Source organism: Coptis chinensis, chromosome 2 (assembly GCF_015680905.1).
Source record: "Coptis chinensis isolate HL-2020 chromosome 2, ASM1568090v1, whole genome shotgun sequence".
Taxonomy (NCBI): Eukaryota; Viridiplantae; Streptophyta; class Magnoliopsida; order Ranunculales; family Ranunculaceae; genus Coptis; species Coptis chinensis.
The window spans coordinates 47,651,073-47,659,438 of NC_141457.1; the positions used below are offsets into that span (position 1 = coordinate 47,651,073).

Sequence of the window (8,366 nt, forward strand, 5' to 3'; positions counted from 1 at the left end):
TTTTGCTTCTATACTTTGTTTCCATCCTTAGCCATATATATATATATATATATATATATTTTTTTTTTCTTTAGCTTTTGACTCCCTTTTATTCTATTTTTGGAGTTTTTATTTTATTTCTATTTTTATTTTTCTTTCCTTGGATGGAAACTTCTTTTCTTTATTTTCTGAAGCAATTAACTAACTTTTGTTTACACAGGTTTTTCTCTTCTTCTTTCTTCCTCATTCTATTCTCAGACTTATTCTAAATTGGGTGGGTTGATTTTTTTTTTTTATTTTTTTTATTTTGTTTTGTTTTTGTAACAGGGTAAAGGATTTGTGGTTTATGGAAAGCTAAAGAAAGGCTTAGAGGGGCGACTAGCGGAAAATAATTCATAGGCTTGAATTTTTGGCTATATTGATCCAAAGAGGGCCTAAATTCTCACTTAGGATATGGCATAGTGATCAAGCAAGTGGACATGTGATATCTCTATCCGGATTTTACTTCTCCCTTGTGTCATTTCTCAAATGTTTCGCTCATATAAGGCTTTAGGCTATATTCTCACAGGGATTGTAGAAATAGTACTCTAGCCTAGGATTTCAGAAACTTACGCTAACAATCATAGATACTCATGTAATATATTTATAGATAGATGCAAAGATTATTACCTATATATTAACCTAAGTTTCTAACAATTATTCTGATGCAACAGCTACATGAGACTTCTAGATTGTTAAGAGCATGGAGAAAGAAACAATACCAATATTCCTAAGTGTATAACATAACTTATTTATTTATATTTTTGAATTTTTGAAATTTTAACTAGAAACAAATGCATATTATACATATCTATATCCTATCAGATGTTTTAATTACACGTGTTTCTATGCCCCCAAACAAAAAGCATGCTTTGTCCTCAAAGCAATTAAATAAAGAGGGTAAGAAAAATACCATTGAAGCACGTGAAATTCAGGAACATCTGTAAAACAAGGTTAGAACATACTAATATAGGAAATAAAAACTGACACAACTCTATACGAGTTCTACCCATTATGGGGTTAACAAGAATGAAATTGCTTGGGACATAAGCGAGACACTAACTAGAATGAAACTTACCTATTATCCCCGCGATTACTCATCATCTTACTCATCCTCTTCTTCCATAAAGAAGTGAGGTTCCTTTGCGTCCTGCCATGCCATGATAATTTGCCAGGCTTCCCGCCATTTATCATCTATGATTTCTAACCTAGTAAGAGCCACTTGGTCTGACGGGGTGTAGGGTGCAACCTGATGAGGTTGTATCCTCCACCCTTGCGAAGTCATTGCACGGAAAGATCGAATAATACTATTGGTGGGTCGTACAGTGTCGACCGTAATCCAATCCGTGAAACGTGTACAAAAAATAGGAAAGAAACATAGCATAATACGTGAAATTAAGACAGGCATAAGAAGGTACTTATGCCTCATGCTATGGGATCGAGCTAAACTAGACATCAAGGTTCGGGGAAGGTCATGACACATACGTCCCGTGGCTAAAGCAAGGAAGACGCTGCAAGTGGCATCATTCGCAGAAGAAAAACGCCATTCCCCTAAAATGTTTAGCATGATCCAAAACATAACAGTTCCTATGTTCATGGACAGGCTACCAAAGGCGACGTTATATTCCCCTTGGTCCTCGATACGGAAAATGCCCGCGCCATACGACTCATGCAAAAACTCGTAAGTGTAGACATACATATTGTCTACCCAATAGCACCATGGGTCTTGTATTTCAGCGGGCATAGCAAGTCCAAGAACAAATGCTAGCAAGAACCTGGTAATTTCCATTGGTTCATTATCAATGTTGATGGAGAACACTTGTTCTCCATCCGCCTTTCAAAGAAAATGCAGTTATCGTAAAAATAAGATGCTAGAGTCGGAGAATAAAGTACATCGATCTTACCATAAAGCGCCCCAAAATTAACGAATGTGATAAACACAAAACCAAGCACCATAAGTAGTGCTTTGGAACAAATCTTGAAAGACTGTTCGGTATCAATGTTGGAGATGTCATCTCAAAATTACGCCTGGAATAGCTCGCGAATGATCCGGATACTACGCGAAAAACTGGAAATTTCCTGGTCCACGGAAGTCGATGAAAAGTCGCCCGATAGGTGTGGTGGTCGACTCTAAAGAAATTGAAATTTTCAGTGTTTGAGAGCAGGTCGCTTCAGCTTGGACGCGCGCAGCCTCGACAAAAACTCAGAAAAAATATCAGAGCGCCGAGTGCGCTCTCTGTCAGAGGGCTTGAAAGCGCTTTCGGAGTTCGTAAACTTCGGAAAATGAGCGAAACGAGGGAATCGGGGAGTGAAAGGTGAGTGATGGAGTTTAGGTGTAGTGTGAGTTGTGAGGATAGATTGTATCAAGTTTATATAGGTTTAAAGTTGCTAAAATGGATCGGGAAGTTGCTAAAACTAATTACGGCGGTTCGAAATCCTAAAATTTCCAAACCGAAAACGGAAACAACTCATTTTCTTGATTATAATTCAAAACCAAGATCTTTTAGGTTGATTTTATGATAGAATGTACCTATTTAATCTAGATTTCATCCTACCATGATATTTATTCATATATATGCCTAAAAACACCATATTTTCACCTTGACTCCATAATAAATTCTAACACGAGGGTTATATAAAAATCATGCTGGAATAGATAAAACCACCCCCAAACAAGTTGGGAAGGTGGGGTCAATATTAAACAACCACGCATAATGAAAATAACCTATTATATTAAAAATAATTCATGCGGAGTACATTTCACTACAAAATTCAACTTACGGAAATAAACTTACATAAAAATAAATGACAGTAATGAAACTACAAATAAAACATACAACATCAAACTATACTATCCCTAGCTACTCCGGAACTGGTGGCGGAAGGCACACGCTCTAGAGACTGCTCCTGAGCTCCTGATGGACCAGCACCATTCGTCTTTCGGCGATGGCGCTCGTGTCTCGAGGGTGTATCCTCAGAAGGAGAGTCCCCGTGACGTAGGAATCGTGTCAGCATCTCGTCCGGAAGCGGCGGCCGAGCTTCTAGCTCGCAAGACTCATCATTCCCACCTCTCGTCCCTCTCTCGGGTACGGAGCTCGAAGTTATGATGCATCGTTGCTGTCGTCGAGTCGGAGGAGGTCTTCACAGATAGTGTTGGCCGAATGCATGCCACGATGGATCCAGCCATGCGTTACGATCGACCGGCACCTCTCCAAGGCATCGCGTCAAAACACGTCAAGTCTTCCTCATCCTCCGAGGCATCCCGATTTCCCCGGCCTCCTCTTCATTCTCAGCTCCACCATCCTCTTCTTCTTCTTCTCTATCCTCAGCCAATCTCCAAACCCATTGGACACACTCCTTATAGATCACGAGGGTTACGGTGGAGGGTGATGTATGTCCGATCGATCGCTTGAGTCGCTCTCAACTTCGGCATGATCTTTGTTACCAATACGAGGGGAGAGGGCAAAGGACCTCCTACTCCCCTAATCATGCTCGGTAAAAACTCTAAGATGCAGAAGTCATACTTCCGCTCCCGGAGTATCCATAAGATGTGGAGGGATTCGAGGCCGATGTCGTGACCTTCCCCTTCCCTCGACGTTTAGACCAATCCACCGGCGTAGCTAGCTGGTTGGTCCTAAAGGGAAGTTCATCGAACACAATGCGATCTCGCATTGTAGTCGCCTCCAATAACTGTCTCGTGCATCAATGGCTCTACCCCATTATGTTGGGACTCCTGCAGGGTGACATCCAAATGGATTTTAGGCGGAATGCCTAGAATCTCAGCCAACAACCCAGTCGTCACTTCCTTCCGCCTCTTCGCCACAACTACAAAAATCCTCATCCCTTCTAACTCCCTCGTATCGTAGAACCGTCAGACTAAGTCCTCGTGGTAATAGGCTTCAGTCGAGTACCACAAGCTACTCCAGTCTCGGCTGATCATCTCGTCACCGTAGAACGGCCCGAAGTGGTTGGCAGTAAAAGCTTGCTCCGGTAAAATTCAGCGTTGTTGAGCCATTGGAAGTTGGAATGTAGTGGGGGTTTAAATGTGATGTGGTGGTGGGATTTTAATAGACCGGTTGAAGCAAACAGTGGTGGTGGTGGAGTGGTGGCGCGGCAGCACCAAAATTTGTTATTTTGGTGGATTTTTGGTGATGTAATTTGGTGGTAGTGGTGGTCGGTGGTGTTTGGAGTCGATTTGGGTTGGGTTTTGATTTTGGTGGGTTAATTTTCGTTTTCTTTTTATTTTGAATTTGTTTTTTAGGTTTTTGGAGCTTGGGCGTTAATGGCGGATGGAGAAGAAGATCGAACAGTTGGTTAAGGTAAGGGCGCGGGTTGGGCCCAAGCCCAAAATCGAAATTTGTGATTTTTTTTTTCGATTTTTCGCGAAACTTCAAATCAAAATTGTCGCTTCGTTACCGGTCCGATTTTTGCGAATGAGATATGGAAATGATCAGGAGAGAATTTCCAATCCAATGATCTATAAAACACTCTATTCCGACCGTGGACGATATTTAAGATAGTGGAAAACGCCTCGAAGTGCGTGCATGACGTACGTTATGCGAACAATTGAACTCTAAATTCATGGATTATGTCAACCCGAATCATAATACAATAAAACGGCCTAAGCAACTCTAATGGGACATAAATATTTAGTACGGAAACACGAATACCCCACCCCCAAACAAATTTTTACAACGAAGCTTAGAAAATTTGTTTTTAGCAGTGGGTCTTTTAAAGTCAGATTCCTGAGACTTCCTAGGTTACTATGCTTATTCTTTAATATATATATATATATATATATATATTTTTTTTTTTAATTTTAAAAATAAAAACAATAAACAATAAAGACATAATTCACCCCATAGAGAAACATGACTCAAAAAATCTGAGAAAACATGCAAGAGTGGAAAACGTGAATTATGTTTAAACATGGACTTAGGATCCGGTACTTACAGCCACACACTCCATAGGGAGGGCCCGGTTACCTTAATGGTGCACTCACCAATATATGGAAATGAAAGGAAATGCACCAAACACAAAAGTTGAGTCGTTTATAGTCAGATACTCGAGACTTTATCTAGACGTATGTATGAACATGCAGTTTATCATATATTAACAACCAAAATAATTGTGGATCATTCCATAAATAAATATCACAGAAAACATATCCAAACACAATCAAGCACCAAGATTTCCTATGACTCAACCTAGTGAAATGAAAGCGAAGTTGGATAACCCTATTATGTAACCTATCATGCACCTTATTTTTCATTTTTGAATGAGTGGGTGTTCTAGTAAATAAGTGTGGAAAAGTGAATGGTTGTGGAGAATATGGATAAGTTGTAGAAAGACAGCCTGTAAACAATGAGGATGTGGTTTTAGCACAAAACTCATTCATTGTGTGTGTAGGGGCTGTCTCAATTCTGAAAATGAAGGTGTCAAATGGTTTCTCCTTCTGAAGTAGTTGTTTACTAGGTGGATTTAAAAAATTATGTAGCACGGGAGAAACAAAAGGGTCGAGTGCAAACTCGGGATTCCTTTGAAAGGGTGGGAGGAGGGGAATCGAGGTGGCTGTTGTGCAAAGTAGTTCTTGATAGGGTGATTCATCACCTGTTCGAAGAAACTCATCGAATTGCTCATCTAGATTGGTCATATCCTCGTTACTATGATAGTCCTCTACATCTTTGAGAAAGTCACCTATCTCATCCTCATCCGTAATATGTGTATCGACTAGTGTAGGGATGGAAATGTTGGAGTCTGAACTTCCAAAGGAAAGAAATTTGGGCATATATGATTATCGAGGGAGCGTGTTGTTGAAATAATCTCGAGCAACGCCTCGATCATGCTAACCTCTCCATCCATAGGCTAATCGGTAATGCGTGGTGTCTTTGTTTTAAAACATTTACTTCAATGACAAGATGGCCAAAAGACATGGACATTGAACCATCGCGGCAATTAATGAGTGCATTGGCAGTTGCCAGAAAAGGACGCCCTAAGATGATCGGGACAGAGTCATTAATGACTTCTGTGTCGAGGATGACAAAATCAGCCGGATAGTAAAAATCCTGAATTTTTACCAGAACATTTTCGACGACACCCTTAGGATACTTAATAGACCGATCAACTAATTGCAACGTCATTCTAGTGGGTTGCATCTCGTCTAGACCTATTTGTCTATACAAATAAAACGGGAGTAAGTTTACACTAGCCCCTAAGTCTAATAACGCGGTCGTCGTATAGGAATCTCCTAAGGTGCATTGTACAGTAGGGCGACCAGGGTCCTTGTACTTAACAATTCCATTATGTTCAGATAGAGTTGGGAATTGTTTTGTTAAAAAGGCGTCTTTTGGTATATTGGTTTTACGCCTAGTAGTACACAATTCCTTAAGAAACTTAGTATGGTGTGGTAGCTTTTTTATAGCTTCGAGGAAAGAAAGGTTTATAGTTAGATTCTTAAAAACATCCCTAATCTCCTCGTAATTTGTATCCCTAGTTAACATGGCTAATTTTTGTGGAAACGGTGGTTTCTGTTTATATTTAGCAATGGTATTACCTGGATGTTTAACCGTGGCTTCCTGTTTCTTAGGTTTTGTTGTAACTGGTACCTCTACGGTGGTAGGCTCTTGGTTTCTATTTCGTATCTAGTAATATAGCGGGTGTAGGAACTCTTGGTGGGGTAACTATAGGCATAGTTACTTTGTTATCAACCACTGCTTAACGGAGAGTGGTGATGGCCTTTAGCTCACCTATATTTTCATATTCACTACTAGTATTATCGGTTACCTCAAAGGCTGTATTTGTTGTTTTAGGATTAGGTATTTCGTGACCTGGCAACACACCTTTGGGTTGGGCTTTATCTTGAGCCAACTGTTTGGTTAAATTATTAACTGATTGTAGAACCTGTTGGTTAGATTGAGCCATGGTTTGGAAAAGTTTTTGGCTCACTTGTATGAAGGTGTCAAGACGATCCGGTTGTGTGGGTGTAGTAGTCACGGGTGGTGTGACTAGAACTAGTTCACGTGAATTATTTATGGGTGGATTTTGATAGTTATTATTTACCGGAACGATACCTCTATTAGCATTATAATTATTATAACTACCTTGACTTTGTGCTTGACCTTGTCGAGGTTGCACTTGGTTGATATAATTATTAAAATTCCCGACGACTCGCCCTTGTCGTAGTGGGGCTTGGTTAAAGCCGCATGCGTAGGCCTAACATATTGATTATTGTACCCTTGAGGTGTGACGTTTTGGTTATTTCTCCAACCCGAAGTTAGGATTTTGTCTCCAAGGGCGTTAGGTTCACTATTAATAGAACAAGCCTGTTCATAGGCTATAGGACCGATTGGGAGTCGGGATGCTCGGGGCTCAACAGAAACTACATGGATTTGAATTTACATTCATGACGGGAATAGGATTTTGTTGAACCGAAATGGCCTCTACCTTTTTTAGTGAGTGATTCGATTAAAGTTTTTAGCTCGGGATCGTGTTTAATTTCAAACATACCGCCTTAATCGTATTAGAAGAACTAGCGGAGCGGTGGATATCGTCCACTACCCCGGTTGTTATTTCGCTTAGTTTGATCCTCTAAAATTTATAAGCCTCCGAGGCTCCTTTGCTTAAGAAACTACCCCCATTCATTATGTCAAGGACTTCTTTATGGTGGTGTAGAAGTCCTTTGAAAAGGCAACGAACTAACGTGTCTTTCACTAAGTTATGATGTGGGCACTCTATAAGGAGATCGGTGAAACGATTCCAAGCCTCACGAAAATGTTTCATGAGGATTTTGTCGAAAAGAAATGAATCTTGGATAGCATCTCATCCGTCTTTAGGGGTGGGTAAAAATGTTCCATAAACAGCTGAACAAGTTTAGCCCACGAGTCCACGAGAATTGGAGCTTGGGCGTTAACCAAGACGCCTTTATCGGCTAAGGTGAAAGGGAATACCCTTAATTTAATTTGTTAAGGTACAACCGTAGGGATGGTGGAATGTTGTTAGGACTTGTTCAATCCTACGCGATAATGCCGATAAGGTTTTTCATGGTCTAATCCATGAAAAGCGGGTAACAAATTAAAAATATTTGGAGGGATTCGAAAATCCTCACTGGTCTGCTAGAACGATGCAAGATTTGGGGCTATCGCTCAAGGCTTTGTAGAAGTCGAGAGAGGCCTCTCTTCTTCGTCGGGCATTATGTCGGTGATGTGTGTGAAATAGTAGCTAGAGGTGTAGTGGGTGGTATACTAGATAGACTTGTTTGTTGGACGTTGTTGTGTAATTACGTTCGTGTTTTTGTTCGCCGGACCTTAATCTCATACAAGGCTAAAACCAAACTTAGCTAAACACATCAA

At 40.4% G+C, this 8,366-nt stretch overlaps 1 pseudogene; it reads left to right on the forward strand.

Annotated features, from left to right (window-relative positions):
- The first annotated feature begins 7,729 nt into the window (after positions 1-7,729).
- On the forward strand, positions 7,730-7,825 carry LOC147516314 (small nucleolar RNA R71; annotated as a pseudogene).
- The last annotated feature ends 541 nt before the right edge of the window (positions 7,826-8,366 follow it).